Genomic DNA, 21,679 nt, shown 5'->3' on the forward strand with positions numbered 1-21,679 from the left:
ATATATACATATATATATATATATATATATATATATATATATATATATATATATATATATATATATAATGTGAATCATGTTAGATGTATTTGTGCAATGTGATTTTGCAACAGAAGAACAGAAAGGGCTCATGAAAGTTACGTTTTTTTGGCCCCAAGCTTTTCTGACCGACCTGTCCAAAAATTTCTCTTTGTTGATCAAAATTTTATTAAACTATAATACATATCAATGTTACATTTTCTATTGACGTGTCCATGAATAATATTTTTACAAATCAGCTACATGGCTTACTCTCATCTCTCCTCAGCATGCATGATCTGCAATAGAGTTCCTCCTCTTGTGCCGACCATAGGGTATAGGAGAGTTCTGCATCACTGAGGAAATAGGTTGAGGTAATTATTTATTGTGGTTACTGGGACTTGGGAGACATTGTAGCGGACAATGAGGGGCATTTTGGCTGGAGAAGGCTAAGGCTAGAATTTGAGGGGCGTCGTGGCTGACACTGGGAGACCTAAAGGGTTATATTTTCTTACATTATCAAATAATATTTCCTCTAGGCAATCCCTATAATTATAAAGAATGTCTCGGTTCCACAATGTTTAGCAACAGTTCTTTTGATTTCTAGCATAAAATACCTTATTTTCTATCCTGTCCACCTAAAAAAAAAGTTAAGATGTTTGAAGAGATGTATCCTACTTAACTACATGATATATAAGGGATATAACGATTATAAAAACAAATTGGCTTGTCAAATTATGGTATACTTTATAACAATTTATTTTATTGATATTTAATGTATATAATGATTGCATTTGCCTTATTCTTTGTTTTAGAAAATGTTCTTACTTAGAGGCTATGGAAATCTTTGGTGCCACTTTTTTATGGAATGTATGTAGTTTGTGAAAATTTAAATTTTTCTCAGACTTTTATTAAAAATAATAATTGCTTTGCTTACCTTCTGTTCTATATTTCCACTGTCAATGGAAGCGGTAGAACGCCGCTGTTAGCCAAATCCGTAAGTGCGCTAGATTAATGGCTCAGCTGACCATATATGGACAGTGACATCAGGGGCTTTCACAAGATGGGAGTCCCCGGCCAGAGAGCTTGCAATGCTCTGGCCGGGGACTCCATAGTTAAAAGCCCTGCTATCACTGTCCATATATGGACAGTGACATCAAGGGCTTCCCCGGGCTCAGCGTTTAAAATAGCGTAGTGCCCGTGGAGTCCTCTTGTGAGAGCTAGGATCAGTTTTTAACAGCCGTCACAAGGATTGATTCCTAAAAAACATTAAAGGCCGTTAAAAACTGATCCATTAATTACTATGGAGGACATTTGGCCGTGAAAATAGGCTAAAAATAGAACATGTCCTTATTTTTGATGGCCTATAGTTCGTATAGGGTACCTGTGGCAGCTCGGACAGTAGCAAGGCAGGGATTAGGCAGCAGGTAGACGTCAGGCGTGGAGTAGCAGGACAGACATGGAATACAGCACAGCACGACTACAGCACAGCACGGAACTTGACCAGGATAGCACGGGGTACAGGATACAGGAACAGGGAACACTGGGAACTGGAAAACACTAGGAGACCATTTGCTTAGACAAACTAGGATACGACAAACAACGCTCAGGCATCAAAGCAAGGGGCTGGGCCCTTCTTATAGTCCAGGGCACTCATGGGCTGATTACACATTAAAATCCGGTGCACGCGTTGCCCCTTTATGAGCCCTACGGGACTAGGGATGCACAATGCATCGAAACTTCGATACTGTTTCGATACTGTGCATCCCCAAACGGTTCGATACCATTATTTCATGTATTTCGATACTTAGCTGCGCGGCCACACAGCTCAGTATAGCAAACCGAGCAATGCCCCAAATTGTGGCAATGGTCACAGTGACTGATATAATAAACCAGAAAGAGAAGAAAAGTCACGACCAAGTAATTGCAAAATTACAAACAATCTTTATTTCAGTCAAAAATACACAGAAAACACATTACAATGAGCGGCGGCACTGAAGACAGAACATGGCGGGCGTACTGCAAAACACCCCCATGTTCTGTCCTCCGTGCCTGAACCGCTGCTCATTAGTGCAGCGCCGGACGCATCTCCTCATGCTGACCGCGTGCGCACTTCCTGTCAGGAGCGGGGCAATGACTGTATTACACAACCGCAGCCCCGTTCGATAACGGCGGAGATCAGAGAAAACTCTCATCTCTGCCGTTATTCCCGTGAATGCTGCAGGCAAAGCTGACTGCAGCATTCAAGAGGAAAGTGAGAAGAGGGGATGCCCCGTGGATCGCGTCACAGGGAATTCCTGTGACGTGATTGAGGGCCATACCATATATGGGCAGACAGCCCAGGGTCCATTGAAGGACCCCAGGGCTGTCCTACCATATTTCCTGTTGTTAGGGAATACTTAGGTATGTCCTAACAACTGCCTGTGTACTATCAGTACACAGGCTAATGTACTGTAATATAGATATATGCCAGCCCAGTACATTAAAGTTTAAAAAATAAAGTAAAAACATAACATAATGTTAAATTTAAAAAAAATACACATACACCTTTTTTACAATAAACATTAAAATAAGTCTCAATACATAAAATATACACATTCAGTATTGGCGCAGCCGTAATAACCTTCACAACAATTTTTTTGCATCATTTATGATGTGTACGCTGTAAAAAAATACAATAAAAACTTCTTTCACTTATTGTGAGGCACGTGGTGTGATGAATTTAACCTCCACGTGCCTCTCATTAATAGTAATTAACCCCATCATGTACCTTACATATTAACCCATTAGAACTGAGAAACATGATGGGGTTAATTTAATTACTATCAATTTGAGGCACGTGGAGGTAAAATTCATCATCACACCACGCGCCTCACATCAGAAAATGGAAGAACTTTTTTTTTTTTATTACTGTTGGCAAAGTATCGAATTGGTATCGAAATCATAATACTAAATTAAGCATCGGTATCGAAGTCCAAATTCTGGTATCGTGACATCCCTATACGGGACTCGACTGAGGTGAGTGGAAGTGAGTGCTGGCGTCTCCTGAGGAGGAGACTAGGGCCAGCGCTCGCAGATCCATGGCTGCGGCCGTCAGGAGGAGAGTGAACCTGACGGCCCGCAGCCACGGACATGACAAGTATTCAGGGGCCGCTAAAAAAAAACAGCCATGTGAATACAACCAAAGAACTACACTGGTCCAAAAAAAGCTGTGTGACGGCCATTAAAAAAAACGTCAGTCACACGGTCATTTTTCCCTGTCGTGTGAATGTAGCCTAAGGGCTTATTCACATGAACAGGCTAATCGGCTGTGTGACGGACGTTTTTTTTTAATGGCCGTCATATGACTGCATTAAAATCAATGTACTTCTATGGGGCTATTTAAATGTCTGTGAACGGCTCGTGAAAAAATAGGACATGTCCTATTTTTGCCCGTTTTCACGGATCCCTTAGTAAACTCAAGTCTATAAGGGATATGTGAACTCGGGTCCCGCACGGGTGATAATCGGCCGTGAAAAACAGTATTTTTCCACAGCCGATTTGACAGCAGTTTGTGTGAATACGGCTGCTACATTTTGCATTTCACATTTTCTATCATATTTTCATTAGCATGCCTTTAAGTCTTAAAAAAAAATTAGGAAACCACAAATATGATTAAACATCCAACCACAAAGATTTGATAAAAAGTTGCATTAGATTATGACACATCTGTAACATTACCAGGCCAGAAAACTATACGGATTTGGCATACCTTCTGCTTAGCTTTGAATTTTTGTGTTACATATCATACATTACAGTTATGCTGGTATATAAAACATACCGGCAAAACTGCTTTCCTTCTGGATATTCTCCCTTTGTTGCAATTCATATCCGAATTGTAAAAATATAAATGCATTTACAATGGAACTGTTTATCCCTCATTCTGCACAGTATAAAAGGGTATGATTTCCGCCATTCAGCCATAACATTAAAACCACAGGACTACTATTGAGTAGGTCCCGCTTGTGTCACCAAAACAGCTCTGACCCATCAAGGCATGTACTCAACAAGATCTCTGAAGGTGTCCTGTGGTATTTGGCACCAAGACATTAGCAAATTTTTATTCCTGTAAACTGTAAGGTGGGGCCTCCATGGATCTAACTTGTTTTTCCAGCACAAACCACATATGCTCGATTGGATTGGGATCTAGGGAATTTGGATACCAAGTCAACACCTTGAACTCTGTCATGTTCCTTAAACCATTCCTGGACAATTTAGCAGTGTGACAGGGTGTATAAATATATGAAAGAGGCCACTGCCATTAGAAAATACCATTGCCATGAAGGGGTGTAATTAAACTGCAACAATGTTTAGGTAGGTGGTAAATGTCAAAGTAACATTCACATGAATGCAAGGACCCCAGCTTTCCCATCAGAACATTACCCAGAACTCACACTGCCTCCACCCGCTTGTTTGGAGTGTAGACCATTAGATCACAAATATGTTTTTTACTCTTATTACTTTGAGTTGGGATTGTAAAATAGAATATAACTGTATTTGTATTGAATGTTATTTAATGCTTGATCTCACATTTATTGTGGGCTTTTGCTTGTGTCTTGTTGCTATTGATATATAAAAATGTAAATTAAAAAAAAGACGACAAACATGTGAAAACTGTGTCATTCCATAATTTATTTTTACATTAATAAATATGAACAAAATAAAAACACTGGGATCATTTTAAAAGTTTTTCTTCAAAAAGGTTTTCCCCAATATCTCCAATCCACTGTGTCTATGCACAAATATGGTCATTGATCTCCAGGACAAAATTGGAACTACTGGAACCTATAGGTCCAGTGAACAATGAATGTTCTTACTGAATAACAACAAGCAGAGATCATAAAAACCATGAGGAATTAATACAGAACGTGGATAGGAAAATGTTATGAATTTTCATTATACAAAAAAAATAATATTGATTTGCTGAAACCAGACAACCCCTTTAAGTTCTTCTGTCTATGACATAATCTTAAAAGCAACACAATGGTCTACTTAAGGCTATGTTCACACGGGGTATTTTGCCGAGTTTTTTGACGCGGAAACCGCGTCGCAAAACTCGGCAGAAACGGCCCGAGAACGCCTCCCATTGATTTCAATGGGAGGCGTCGGCGTCTTTTTCCCGCGAGCAGTAAAACTGCCTCGCGGGAAAAAGAAGCGACATGCCCTATCTTCGGGCGCTTCCGCCTCCGACCTCCCATTGACTTCAATGGGAGGCAGGAGAAAGCGTATATCTCGCTGTTTTATGCCCGCGGCGCTCAATGGCCGCGGGCGAAAAACGGCGCGATAATTGCCGCGAAAATCGGCGTGCAGGGAGAGGAATATCTGCCTCAAAGTTCCAAACGGAATTTTGAGGCAGATATTCCTCCCCCAAAATACTCCGTGTGAACGTAGCCTTAGGGTGAGTTCACAGAGTTTTTTGCAGGAGGAAAATCTGCCTCAAAATTCCATTTAGAAGTTTGAGGCAGATTTTGCTCTGCCTGCACACCATTTTTCGCGGCGTTTTTCGCCTGCGACCATTGAGCGCCGCGGGCATAAAACAAGGCAAAATACGCTTTCTCTGCCTCCCATTGATGTCAATGGGAGGTCAGAGGCGTAAACGCCCGAAGATAGGGTATGTCCCTCCTTTTTCCCGTGAGCCGGTTTTTAAGCTCGCGGGAAAAAAACGCCTCCGTCTCTCATTGAAATCAATGGGAGGCATTTTCGGCCGTTTTTTGGCGCATTTTGCGGGGAGATTTCCGCGTAAAAAAACTCGCCATAAAACTCTGTGAACTCACCCTTACTCTGAATTTATAAAGCTTGTTACTCAGTCATTCTTAACCCGTTAGTAACCGGTCACTAACAGGCTTCATTCTGATGCAGTAGCCTTTTTACGGCGCTACATCAGAATAAAGCAGCACCACCGGGAGCAGTTAATGCTCCCTGCTCTCAGCTATCGAAGGTAGCTGAGGGCTGGGAGCAGACCTGCTGGAGCGGGCGGGATTGAAATCAACATCGATCCCGCCCGTTTAACCCCACAGATGCGACGGTCAATTGCAACCACCACACCTGAGTGGTTTTAGTGGGAGGGGGCTCCCTCTCTCACCCCATTGTCACTCCCGCAATACGAACGCGATGACTTCTATGGCAGCTGGGGGCCTAACAAAGCTCCCCAAGCCTGCCTCTAGTGAATGCCTGTTAGGCCATCCAGGCTGACAGGCATTAATACACTGACAGGCAATAATACACTGCAATACAGAAGTATTGCTGTGTATTATAAAAGCGATCAAATGATCGCATAGTGAAGTCCCCTAAGGGGACTAAAAAAAAAAGTTAAAAATGTTTAATAAAGTTAACCTACTTTTTCCACTTACATGCTTTATTGTGAAAAAACAAAAAAGTCATAAAGCTACACATATTTGGTATCGCCGCATCCATAATGACCCCAAATATAAAATGATTACATTGATTACATTATTTAACACGCACGACAAACGCCGTAAAAAATAAAATAAAAAACAATGCCAGAATTGATGTTTTTTGTCCATCCTGCCTTCAAAACAATTTGATAAAAAGTGATCAAAAAGTCGCCTGTACTCCAAAATTGTACCAATAAAAACTACAAGTCGTCCCACAAAAAAAAGCCCTCATCGGCGAAAAAATAATAAAGTTCTGACTCTTAAAATATGGCAACACAAAAACAAATAATTTATTTAAAAAAACATGTTTTACTGTGTAAGAGTACGAACACACACGGCGTATTCAGGGTGGATACACTGCATCAAGCTGTGCAGCGTATCTGCCCTGGACACCGCAGGGAATGCCGTCTGAAATCCTGCACCACATTGTGGTGCATTTTTTCTGGCGTAAATTCCGCTGCTCCCTCCTCCAGCCTCCCTGGATGACGTTGAAGGCCATGTGATCGCTGCAGCATGTGATTGGCTGCAGCGGTCACATGGCCTGCAATGTCACCCAGGGAGGCCGGACTGGAGAAGAAGCAGGGAACTCTGGGTAACCATAACTTTATTTTTTATTTTTTCTTACTTGCGATTTTTGCAGCGGAATAGCTGTGATTCTGCTGCAAATATCGCAACAGACACCGTTTTGTTGCGGGTTTAAGCATCCCATTGAATTAAATTGGAAAACCAGCAACAGAAGAGCTGCGATTTCGCAGCATTAATTGACATGCTGCGGTTGAAGAAACCGCACCTCAGGTTAAATTATGTGCATTTTTTTCGGCTGCATTTTTCCGCAGTGTGGGGACTAGATTTGTTGAAATCTCACCCACGCTGCTGATACTGTAATACGCTGCGGATTTTCCGAAATTAATCCATTGCGGAAAATCTGCAGTGTTTACGCTGTGTGTGTTTGTCCTCTAAAAGAAGTAAAATATATCAAAGCTATATAAATTTGGTATAGTCGCAATCGTAACGATCCCCTGAATAAAGTTATTATTGTAATGACGGGGGGTAGGGAAACGGACAAGTGAGCCCTAGTCTACCCGCCACTCTGTCCCTGCCTACTTGCAACGACCCGCCCTAGGCGACGCGGTACAACTGGGCGGCGGTCCCTACGCTCAGTAAGTGCACGACAAACACGACAAACATACAAGGGAATACAAGCAAGGGAAAGGGGCAGTTGCCCACGGCAACACCGTGAGCAACCAGAGTGGTGAACGAGCCAAGTCAAGCCAGGAGTGTGCGAGGTACCAAACGAAGAGCAGAAGAGTAGTCAGTAAGCCAGGGTCTGTATGGAGCAGGATCAAAATAGAAGGAGCTGTAGCTGGGCCAGGAAACCACACGAAAAGAATCACAAGCACCGAGGGACAGGAAGGGCAGGCTTAAATAGACCGAGGGCGGGAGCTAGCTGAGTCTGGCCAGGTTGCGATAGGCTCTCCCACTCCTAAGCCTGCCAGCCTGAGTGGTGGAAGATGGAGTCAGTCTCAGGGATGTAGATTCAGGTGCTGACTGATTAATTATGGGAGTTAACCCCGAAGCTGTGCCTGGCAGATCCTTTACAATTATGTTATTTATACCACACGGTAAATGGTGTCAATTTGGGACGCAAAAAAGAGTGGCATAATTGATGCTTTATTTTCTATTCCCCCCAAAAAAAGTTAATAAAAGTTAATCAATAAATTATAAGTACCCCAAAATGATGCAACTTGTCCTGCAAAAAACAAGTCCTTATACAGCTACATCGACGCAAAAATCAAACATTAACAGCATATTGATCATCAAGGCTAGAGATGAGCGAACCGGGACAACCGAACCCGGTTTCGGTCCGAACTTCCGGTAAAGTTCGGTTCGCAGCGAATCCGAACTTCACCGGGTTCGGCCGAACCCGTTTTGACCGAACCCGGTCAAAAACATTATACAAATCGGCAGCCACTTATCTCTATCAATCACTGATAGAGAAAAGAGGCTGCTGATTAAAAATAAAATAAAAAGCATTTCATACGTACCCGGTCGTTGTCTTGTTGACGAGTCCCTCTTCTTCCTTCAGTCCGACCTTTTCTGACGCGGCAGCCTGTGATTGGCTGCAGAGGCCTCTGCAGCCTGTGATTGGCTGCAGAGGCCGCGGCAGCCTGTGATTGGCTGCAGCGCTCACAAGGCTGCATCGTCATCAAGGAATGTCGGGCCGGATGTCGAGAGGGACGCGTCACCAAGGCAACGGCCAGGAGACCGGACTGGAGGAAGCAGAAAGTTCTCGGTAAGTATGAACGTCTTTTTTTTTACAGGTACTGTGATCGGTAGTCACTGTCCAGGGTACTGAAACAGTTACTGCCGATCAGTTAACTCTTTCAGCACCCTGAACAGTGACTATTTAGTGTATGTGCACACACACTAATTACGTCCGTAAATGACGGACGTATTTCGGCCGCAAGTACCGGACCGAACACAGTGCAGGGAGCCGGGCTCCTAGCATCATACTTATGTACGATGCTAGGAGTCCCTGCCTCTCTGCAGGACAACTGTCCCGTACTGTAATCATGTTTTCAGTACGGGACAGTAGTTCCACGGAGAGGCAGGGACTCCTAGCATCGTATATAAATATGATGCTAGGAGCCCGGCTCCCTGCAGGGTGTTCGGTCCGGTACTTGCGGCCGAAATACGTCCGTCAATTACGGACGTAATTAGTGTGTGTGCACATACCCTTACTGACGTCGCCTAGCAACGCTGCCGTAATGACGGGTGCACACATGTAGCCACCCGTCATTACGGGGCCTCATGCACACGACCATAAAAACACCCGTTATCACGGGTCGTAATTACGACCCGAAATAGCGGGCCCATAGACTTCTGTTAGCCACGGGTACCTTCCCGTTTTCTCACGGGAAGGTGCCCGTGCCGTTAAAAAGATAGAACATGTTCTATTTTTTTATTTTACGGGCCGTGCTCGTAATTACGACTCGTAACTACGAGCACGGCCGGCCGGCCACGGGCAGCCGGCCGCTTTTGCGAACCGTGCTGTCATTATAATTATAGCAGCACGGCCCGTAAAATAGAAAAATAGAACATGTTCTATTTTTTTAACGGCACGGGCACCTTCCCGTGAGAATACGGAAAGGTACCCGTGGGTAACAGAAGTCTATGAGCCCGTTATTGCGGGTCGTAATTACGACCCGCAATAACGGGTGTTTTTACGGTCGTGTGCATGATGGGAGCACGGCTCGGAAAAACGAACGGCTGCCCGTGCTCATCTCCTGAAATAATCTGTGCTGCCTTAAACTCTGTGGACAGGTCAGGATCCTGTTTCTTTTAAATGCTGCTGGGGAACCCGCTCGATCCACTATATAAGGCTGCGCTACAGTGCAGCATTTAAAAGAAACAGGATCCTGACCTGTCCACAGAGTTTAAGGCAGCACAGAGTATTTCAGGAGATGAGCGTGCAGATTCAGTGCTGTTGTGAACTCTGCTCTTACCATTACGTAGCTCTCAGTCTGTTATCTCTCCTCCACTCCTGTCCTCAAGAACACCTTCACATGATTGGCAAGTCACCACGTAATGGTAAGAGCAGAGTTCACAGCAGCACAGAGTATTTCAGGAGATGAGCGTGCGGATCTTGTGCGTGGTGGTGACTTGCCAATCATGTGAACGTGTTATAGAGGACAGGAGTGGAGGAGATGTAACAGACTGAGCTACGTAATGGTAAGAACAGAGTTCACAGCAGCACAGAGTATTTCAGGAGAGGAGCGTGCAGATTCAGTGCTGCTGTGAACTCTGCTCTTACCATTACGTAGCTCAGTCTGTTACCTCTCCTCCACTCCTGTCCTCAATAACACCTTCACATGATTGGCAAGTCACCACCCCGCACAAGATCCGCACGCTCATCTCCTGAAATACTCTGTGCTGCTGTGAACTCTGCTCTTACCATTACGTGGTGACTTGCCAATCATGTGAAGGTGTTCTGGAGGACAGGAGTGGAGGAGAGGTAACAGACTGAGAGCTACGTAATGGTAAGAGCAGAGTTCGCAGCAGCACTGAATCTGCACGCTCATCTCCTGAAATACTCTGTGCTGCCTTAAACTCTATGGACAGGTCAGGATCCTGTTTCTTTTAAATGCTGCACTGTAGCGCAGCCTTATATAGTGGATCGAGCGGGTTCCCCAGCAGCATTTAAAAGAAACCGTGTTTGTGTATGTGTGTGTTTGTGTATATATGTGTGTTTGGGTATGTGACTGTCTGTTTTTGTTTTTATATGTGTGTGTGTATATATGGGTGTGTTTGTGTATATGTGTTTTGTGTATATATGGGTGTATTTGTGTATATGTTTGTGTGTAGATGTTTGTGTGTGTTTTTGTATATGTGTATATGTGTGTATATGGGTGTGTGTTTGTGTGTATATATGGGTGTGTTTGTGTATATGTGTTTGTGTATATGTGTGTTTGGGTATGTGTGTTTTTGTTTGTATATGTGTTTGTGTATATGTGTTCGTGTATGTGTGTATAACTGTGTGTGTGTGTGTTTGGATATGTGTGTTTTTGTTTGTATATGTGTGAGTTCGTGTATATGTGTGTGTTTGTCTGTTTATGTGTGTGTGTATATCTTGTTGTGTTTGTGTATATATGTGTGTGTCTGTGTATGGTTGTTTGTTTGTGTGTGCGTGTATATATGTGTGTAGGTGAGTAGAAGTATTGGTATTGTTCACATTGATAACTGTTTTTTTATGTTGTTGCAGATTTTGATGTACCGATTGGACTACATCTTCGATTCGTTGGACTACTGCGTAGATCTGCGTTTTTTCAAATTTTAATAAAATGGTTAACGAGGGTTTTGTTGGGGATTTCTTATTTCAATAAAAAATAATTGTCTTTGTGTTTTTTTTTCAAACTTTATTAGTGCCTAGATAATGGCAGTTGGCTGATTGACAGCGTCCATTATTAAGGTGGTACTTAGTGTTAGCCGGTGCAGAGGCTAGCACTAACCACCCATTATTACCCCGGTACCCACCACCACCAGGGGTGCCGGGAAGAGCTTGGTACGATCCAGTACCCGACCATCTGTTGTGATGGTCGGGTACTGGGGCGGCCGTAGGCTGGTATTATGAGGCTGGGAAGGGCCAAAATCAGTGGACCTTCCCACCCTTGTAATGCTAGGCTGCTGCTGCTGTGTTGTATCGGGCTGGTTATAAAAATGGGGGGGACCCCCACGTCGTTTTTTTTTTGGAATTTAACAAATTTAGCAATAGACGGGTCCCCCACATTTTTAATAACCAGCCATATACAAGGCCGCAGCAGCCTGGCATTACATGGGTGGGAAGGGCCACTGGTTTTGTCCATTCCCAGGCTAATAACACTGTTGTATGTGGCTGGTTATGATAAATTGGGTGGAACCCCATGTCTTTTTAAAAAAAAAAATGTAAATAAATAAATAATTTAAAAAAATTACGTGGGGTCCCCCCCACTTTTATAACCAGCCAGATACAACACAGCAGCAGCAGCCTAGCATTACAAGGGTGGGAAGGTCCACTGTTTTTGGCCCTTCCCAGCCTCATAATACCAGCCTGCGGCCGCCCCAGGGCCCGACCATCACAACAGATGGTCGGGTACTGGATCGTACCTGGCTCTTCCCGGCACCCCTGGTGGTTTTGGGTACCGGGGTAATAATGGTGGTTAGTGTTAGCCTCTGCACCGGCTAACACTAAGCCTCGCATTAGTAATGGATGTTGTCACTCAGACAGCGGCCATTACTAAAGTGGTAGTAATAAAATTTGAAAAGAAAAAGACAAAGATATAGATAAAATATTTTATTGAAATAAAGCACCCCCAACACAACCCTCATTAACCATTTTATTGTAGAAAAAAAACCGTCATCGAAGTAGTCCTCGAAACCGACGTAGTCCAAACACCAAACCTGTGGAAAAAAAAAATAATGAAATAAAACATGTCGTAGGCTTAGATTCAGTTTAATGTGTGATACTGACTGTTATACCATGTATAGAAGCCTGCCGTGAAGTTGACTTAGATACAGGGCGCCAGCAGACAGTATCATACATGGCCATACATACATATATACAAATATACATACATATATACAAACATACATACATATATACAAGCATGCACATATATACATGCAAATATACATACATGCAAACATACACACATATATACATGCAAACTATCATACATACATGCATACACACACACATGAAAACATACATACATACAAACATGCAAAGATACATACATATATACAAGCATGCACAAATATACATGCAAACATAAATACATGCAAACATAATTACAAACATGCACATATATATATAAACATACATGCAAACATACATCCAAAAATAAAAACATGCAAACATACATACATGCACATCTATACATACATACATACATGACAACATACATACAAACATACATGACAACATACATACATGCAAACATACATACACACATGCAAACATATATACATGCAAATATACATACAAACATGCACATGTATACATACATGCCAACATACATGCAAACATACATGCACATATATACATACATACATGACAACATACATACATACATGCAAATATACATACATACACACACACATGCACATATATACATACATGCCAACATACATGCACATATATACATACATGACAACATACATACATACATACATACATGACAACATACATACATATATATATACACACATGCAAATATACATACAAACATGCATACATACATGCAAACATACATTCATGCAAACATACATGCAAACATACATACATACATACAAATATACATACACACATGCACATATATACATACATGACAACATACATACATACATACATGACAACATACATGCAAAAATACATACATGCAAACATACATACATACATGCAAATATACATACAAACATGCACATATATACATACATGCCAACATACATGCAAACATACATGCACAGATATACATACATACATACATGCCAAAAAATAATAATAATACGTTCATACTTACTTTCCTCCTGTCCGGCCTCCAGCGATGACGTTTCATCCATGTCGCCGCTGCAGCCTGTGATTGGCTGCAGAGGCGGTCACGTGGGATGAAGCGTCATCCTGACGTGCGTGACCGCCACTACAGCCTGTGATTGGCTGCAGCGGCGAAAGGGATGAAACGTCATCGCTGGAGGCCGGACAGGAGGAAAGTAAGTACGAACGTATAATTTTTATTTTTTTATTACATTTAAATGGTATTTTCCGCGCGCCGAGCATGTACTGTGAAGGTTGCTGAAAGAGTTAGTGCAGCCCATTAACTCTATCAGCACCCTGGACAGTAGCATGCTCGGCGCACGTAAGTGACAGGTTCGGTCAGAACTAGTTCGGTCCGAACCGAACTTTTTTGTGAAATTCGGCGAACTAGCCGAACCGAACTTTTGATAAGTTCGCTCATCTCTAATCAAGGCCTAATATAGGCTGGTTACTTAGCAATTTTTCAAACCACCCATTATTTGTCAGTGGTTTGATAAACTGACGTGTACATGAATCTTTAGTGTCTCATGCAATTAGTACATTTCATGGCGAGCATAATCATTCGATGTCTTTGTAACCTCTTAGCGCCATTCTGCTCCATACAATGAAGTTGCACAGTATAATGCGTAAATACACAGCTGCAACTAATCTGAAAACAGCATTTCAGAACGGTGTGACACTGTGATATATCCATTTCTTGGTATCATAGTGAAAGTAAAAAATGAAGACTACCAGATGACATTTTAGGTTTAGGTGATATATTAGGCATTAGAAAATGTACTATGTATTACTTCTCAAAAGTATTTATATATTGAGTAATTCCCTATAGGCTTTCTATGTAAAATGAATTCTTAAAATACCTAAACTGCCCATTCCATCTTAATAAAAAGAGAGACCACTTGTGCAGTCAATGGAAAACACATGAGTTGTAACTTCTACCATATGTCAAAAAAGACCTCTCGAGTGCGGAAAAAAATTAGATCATTTCATTCAGGCGTTAATAAATATGATCCAAACCTACAGTTTGGCACCCATGTTTACACTCTTGTTCCCTTGGATGATTATAATGATCAGTAAGTAGAAGCTCCATCTGGGTCAACATTTTCCAGAGAGAACAATGGGGCAATTTATCAAGAGTTACAAAACTGACCGGTGAAAATTAAAACTTTAGTGGTAAGACTTTTTACTTTGTGAGATTTTGCTCTTATGAGATTTAAAGTAATAAAGTTAGGCATCTTAGTTCTGGCAAACAATTTGTAATATTTTTTTTGTGTTTTTTCACGGTGGTGACATTGCCTTTCTCTATGGAAACAGCAAACTGGCGTAACTACCAATATTCTACTTACTAGACAAAAAGCTTTATAAGAAAATGGAGATTACTGCTGACCTGTGAAACACGCATACTACTGTACTTGTCCCTTTCTTTCTCGCTGACTGATTTCTTCTTGTTTTGCAGATTTTTACACTTTTTATAGTGAAATAGTAACTGCCCTCTATTATGCACTAATTATGCCACCTTTAGAAGAAAAAAAAGGGGAACCAAACACTTCGGATGACTGAAGATCAGTCATCCACATCACTGGAGGTCATCACTTTGCAGATTTCCTTTAGTTAAGCCCTATTGGAGGGCTTTTGAGTATGAACTGCCCATTTATTAAGGACCTGCCACATCATCTGAACTGGATTTAAGTCAGGACTTTGACTAGGACACTTCTAAGTTTTAATTTTGCTTCCAATGAGTCATTCAAATGATGTAGTTGCTACATAACCCAATCGCACTTCAAATCATGGATTGATAACCAAACATTCTACTTAAAGTGAATGTATTACCTATTTTTTATGGGTTTTTTTTAATCATAATAATCAAAACCAGGTAGTGAAACATTCTTTTTTTTTTTTTAATATGTTTTATATTGTGATTGTAGATTTGTTTTTTTTATTTTCTGTACATGATTATGGGGGTGACCATTTGGCCTGAGCAGCTACTTTGCTCTATTAACAGTATTTAGAGATATGCTTTATAGCCGCCACATGAACTTAGGAAACTGTAGTCTGGAGATGACTAATTGACTACTATGGAAAAGTGTTGTGGGCATGCTCTGTGACATGTGCAGAGGTCAATGTGCGGGGAGGGTGAGGGGGGGAGCTGTGTCCTTCATTTATTGTCAATGGTGAATACTGTGTTCTCTGCCTCCAGCTTGATAATAACAGTGTTATCTTTCATTGTAAACCTGCCTGTGATAATAATAACATGACCTTTACAAAAGAGGATGTGTCAATGTATTATGAGGCTCAGAGCGAAAGATGCAAGATTTTTTTTCAATGACATGCAAAATGAAAAAAAAAATCACCAAAAATTCTTCAAAAATATGTTTAAGATAAAAACTTGATTTAAACAATAGGTTATTTTCTGAAGACACATTACATTTAAAGCATTTAAATGGTCACTATCCTTTTTGATAAATTTTCCATAAATCAATAGTATAAGCAAATATAAGAAACTGTAATATATGTTATTAGAGTAAAATGATTCTTTCTCCACTTATCAGGCTCCTTCTCCCTCCTAACCATTTAATAACTCTGAATTTACTGCAAAATCTGTTTGTTTTGAGAGACAAGACGGATTCTCAGCTCACTGAAGAATCAGGTTACAGCAATCCATAGAAGTCTATAGAGAAGGGATGGGGAAGAGCAAGCAAGAGCTAACAGAAAGAGACTCAGAGACGCTACTGCAGCTTCTAGTGAGTGTTATATCACACCCCAGTGCTGTATACACAGCTAAACTGCCCATTGCTGCTGCTACAAAAAAAAAATGGGGAGCAGTATATTCTCTTATGTGTACTGTGTATGGCAGACATGATAGCAGTTTGGCTCCACCTACTAGCTCAGGGAAAAAGGAGAATTAGAAATTGAGCAAACAGAGTTTAATACTGCTGAAAAATATCATATACATGTCATACAATGGCCAGAAATAGTGTTATCCCTCATGTACACACAAACGACAGAGTATTCAGGATAGTCACCTGAAAGTTTATGTACATTTTAATGATTGTTTAGCAGAGTAGAATTCACGTCCTGAAGTAGAAAAGTATTCCAATATAATGACACAACCTACACCATGTTTGACTAAAAAGTTCTGATTTTATCATTTCATAGAACAGTCTTAAAATGCTTTGGGGTCATCGAGGTGTTTTTTTGCAAATGTGAGATAAGCCTTTACGTTATGTTATCTGATTTAGCGGGATTTTTTTTGCCTTGCAACTCTTCTCTGAATACTATTTTACCTAGTTATTTTCTAATAGTCTAATCGTGAACACAGACCTTATCTTATGCAAGTAAGGCCAGCAGTTCTTCAGATGTTCTTCTGGACTCTTTTGTGACATGCTGGATAAATTTAATGTAACAAAATAAACATTATGCTTATATGCAAATGTAGATTAAATTTAGAAAGATGGGCTAATACTTTTTTAAAGCACTATAGAAATGCCATTTAAAGTATGGTAAATCCATCTACGTAGGTTGCATCAAAATGAAATTACACTTTTGAGTAGTCAATATTTTTATATGTACTGTACAGTATGTGCATACCTTAACCCCTTAATGCATTGACACGTACATGTACGTGACAAGCGTTAAAAGGAAGTATGAAGTACGCTAACCGTCGCTGTGCGCTCCATACTTAGTGTGTAATGCAGCCGACACCTCACTGCAGCACGTTGAATCACAGATCAATTTGATTCCACATGTTTAACCTCTTAGATGCCACGGTCAGTAGCGACCGCGGGATCTAAAGCATTAGAAAGAGGGGGTGGCCTCCTCAAACAGCCCATCGGCCACCCCACAACACGCTCGTGGGTTGCCAATGCTTGTTATGGCATCCTAGGGGACTAATGAAGGCCCCCAGGTCTGTCATCAAGGCTTAATAGAAGCCTGTCAAAATCATGATATAGTGCAATACTCATGTATTTAAGTACATAGTGTAAGCGATCCAATGATCGCTGGTTCAACTGCCCTGGAGGGACTTAGTAAAAAAAAATAAGAACAGTTAAATAAAGGCTTTTTTTTAATGTAAAAAATAAGTAATGTTAAAAAATTTTTTATAATTAACATAACTGCTATCACTGCGTCCGTAAAAATCCAAATTATTACAATGTAATGTTAATTAACCCGCACAGTTACTGCTGTAAAAAACTAAATTATAATTCAAACGCCAGAATTGCTGTTTTTTGGTCACCTTAGCTCCCCTAAAAAATGGAATGAAATGTGATCAAAAAGTTGCATGTACCCCGAAATGGTACCATTAAAAACTACAACTGGTCATTAAGGAGTTCAGTATCTGAATATCTAAGCTAGAAGAAGACCAACTAAACATATTTAATAGCAATCAGCATATACTGTATATACTTGTGGGAAAGAAAAGACATTAAGATCACTGCATTCTTTTAAGAAAAAATGGAAATCTTTGCAAAAGGTAGGCAAAATATACAATAAACAGTAAACAGTAAATTCTGTAAGAACAAGGTCAACAAACGAATAGAAAGACAACAATCAGCAGATCTAATACTTGTTTAGTCGACTACCCTATTCCTTCCGGCAAAATGACGGGTCCGGCGCACAACAGGAAACAAAACGGAAACCAAGGGCATCGGATCTGACACCATTGAAATCAATGGTGATGGAAACGGAAACCTCTGGTTTCCGTTCATGTCAGTTTGTGTCTGTTCAGGGTCCCATTCTCACGGAAACGGGACCCCAACGAAACCTAACATGAAACGAAACCTAACATGAAAAGAAACATGTAACGAATATTACTGCTTATTTTACTGATGTTGAGAGATAAATACACAAATCATTCCATAGGATATTCTAATGAGACATGTAAAAGACAAAAGGAGAAGCTGGTATGATTTGGTTGTCCAATCCCCTTCTTTACTGCCCAGAAAAATATTTTGACAGGGTGGACTTAATCTTTATGGTGTAGAAGCTACACAGTTTTGGTATTCCACAACCCTTTATATCAACAATTTTTGTAATGTAATTTTGCAATGTCTCCTTACACAAACATAATAAAAAACAATCAAAGCTTTTCCCCATTGTCACCATCCTCAAAGGCGTCACTCAAGGACACCCCTTAAAATAGTTATTTGTCTTGGTGATGGAGACCCTCTTACAATCCTGTAAGATGGAATTAATAAATATAGGGAACACGTTACCCAATCATTTTAGTTGGCTGATGAATTGCCTATTAAAGGGACAACCCGGCCAAAACTAAACTTTCCCATGTATACCATTATGGTATTCCATGTGTGAGTCTCTCACCTGTTATTTTTCTTGCTACATTTATCTCTATATATCAGACTGGGATGGTTGCTTAGCAGTAGTGTGAATCAGACTCGGTGACACATTTTCTCTACTTAAGGATATGTCATAAATCTCAGATAGATGCAGGTCCCACCTCTGGAACCCGCACCTATCTCTAGAACGGGGCCGCCTAAACTCTGTTCTACTGTTCTGTGTTGTTGCTGAAGCATGTGATTTCCAACCATGGACTACGGAAACAACGTAGCTTGCTGAGCCACGCTGTTTTTCTAGCGCCCATAGTAGTGAATGGCAGTTATGGAAGCAGCGTCGAATGCAAAGAATAGAAATGGTCAGTAGCTGCTCCTGCTGCTCCTGCTTCTGAAGCATCATGGGATTGATAGCAAAGCAGAAAGGAAGAGAAAGCTGGGGAAATCTAAGAATCACGATGGAGGCTTTTTTTAAAGCACAGACAAGGCAGCAGTACAAAAATTAAGTACAGAATACATAAAAGAAGTGTAGAGTGTGATATACAGTCAGGTGGAGAATGCAGACATGGAAAGTTGTGTTTCCACTGGAGGTCTTCTTTAAACATCCTGGTAGCTTTTCGTTGCATCCAGGTACATCTGGAAAACTCATACTACACATGTGGGTATCAAGTTTCCTAACTCCTGGTTATTCCTATATTAGTTACAATAAACCCCTCTTTTAACATCAGTCAGACATAAATTAGAATCATCAGTTGGCAGAAAAAAATTTGATGGAAACTATAAATCTTCTTGTTTATCTACCTATTTGAAACCCTTCCTATAACCTATCATTCGGATTTTTTAAAACCAACTAGTAAAAGCTTGCTATCCTGAATTTGTAACTAGTCTGCCGAAATCCTTTATCTTCCTAAAGACAGAGGCTGATTGGACCTCCATTATTTACCCCTATATTATAATTTAAGAACATATATTGCATATATATCATATAAGTACTATATATGTCACATATGGGCTCACATTTACTAAGACTTACAACAGTCTAAGGAAAATAAATAGTTGGGTGATTTGTGCCAAATTTATTATGTGGCCTAAACTAACTAACCTTAGAGACCAGGCCCACTTTTCCCCTCACTTTTCAAATTTGGTGAGCAACGAGAAAAGTCGCAAATTTTATCCCAAATGTGTCATCTGGGCGTACACTGCATAATAAATGTGGGTCATTGCTTTTTTTTATATAAAAAAAATCCAAAAACTTCTCAACACAATTTCTCCTCTCCTATCCTTCGGCATACAATTCTTTGGACCAAATCTTTAACCTGCCAGTTATTAACCTTCATAAAGACAAGTCCAAGTTGTCAGTTCACCAGAACTCCATAAAACCCTGCTGTTGAACTATTTCCTATGATGATCATCTACTAGATAGGGAGTCTCATTCAAATTTGCAAACTTGAAGAACTCTCAGATCAGGACCAGAGAAGACTTTCAGTCATAAATAGTCTTCAAGGATCAGCCTCAGAAACTTTACTACTATATATCCTCTTAGACTTATTAAAAAGGCTCTATTTGCAGGGGCACTACTTATTTCAGCCTATATGCTAAAAAAAAATAATTATATGCATAAGACTGAATTGCTGAACCAACGATTTGCACCAAAAATATAATCATAATCTCTGGTTTCATATAAAATGTATTTTTGCCTTGTCTCCTTTTTATTACAAATAACACCTGAAATGGGTGTCCTTGGCCCTTGGTCTTCACAATAAGTAATAGGTTCAAAAGCAATGTTTGCCAAGGACATTCTTCTATCCCCATGCAAGTTACAGACAGAGCACATATAATTCTAGTGGTATTGAATTACAAAAAATAGCAAAGTAAACCTGACCCACTCTATAAGAGCAGATCTGAACTGAATGTATAAAGTCAATGGAATGTAACAAAATTGATTTTTAAAGAGAATTAACTTAATATCCAGTTCATAATAATAAACAAATGCATTACACAAATGCATTACATATGCAATGTAGGAAATATTTGCCTTCCTATATGGTTCACTAAAAATGGACATGTTTTAGTATTACTTGATATTAGCTGTGAATGGATATAAGGAGTATTCCAATTAAAAGCTATATCATAAATATCTCACTGGGGGGGGGGGTTCTCACTATTGGGATTCCCACCAATCACAAGAATGGGGGGGGTCCCATATCCCCCAATACTCATTAGAATCTGGCTTTAATTAGCACATCCCATTTTCGTCTTCTATGGATATTCATGGCTTATCCCATATCTAATGTAATGTAACAAGATTTATTTTTAAAGAGAATTAACTTCATATCCAGTTTATAATAATAAACAAATGCATTACATATGCAATGTAGGAAATATTCGCCTTCCTATATGGTTCACTAAAAATTGACATGTTTTAGTATTACTTGATATTAGCTGTGAATGGATATAAGGAGTATTCCAATTAAAAGCTATATCATAAATATCTCACTGGGGGGGTTCTCACTATTGGGATTCCCACCAATCACAAGAACGGGGGGTCCCATATCCCCCAATACTCATTAGAATCTGGCTTTAATTAGCACATCCCATTTTCGTGGTCTATGGATATTCATGGCTTATCCCATATCTAATGTAATGTAACAAGATTTATTTTTAAAGAGAATTAACTTCATATCCAGTTTATAATAATAAACAAATGCATTACATATGCAATGTAGGAAATATTCGCCTTCCTATATGGTTCACTAAAAATTGACATGTTTTAGTATTACTTGATATTAGCTGTGAATGGATATAAGGAGTATTCCAATTAAAAGCTATATCATAAATATCTCACTGGGGGGGTTCTCACTATTGGGATT

General features: G+C 40.3%; 1 protein-coding gene across 1 annotated transcript in view; it reads right to left on the reverse strand.

Moving 5' to 3' along the window:
- The window catches only part of VEPH1 (ventricular zone expressed PH domain containing 1), a 409,378-nt gene that overhangs the window by 230,504 nt on the left and 157,195 nt on the right, over positions 1-21,679 (reverse strand). The window lies entirely within an intron of this gene.

The sequence above is a fragment of the Rhinoderma darwinii genome, chromosome 4 (genome assembly GCF_050947455.1).
Source record: "Rhinoderma darwinii isolate aRhiDar2 chromosome 4, aRhiDar2.hap1, whole genome shotgun sequence".
Lineage (NCBI taxonomy): Eukaryota > Metazoa > Chordata > Amphibia > Anura > Rhinodermatidae > Rhinoderma > Rhinoderma darwinii.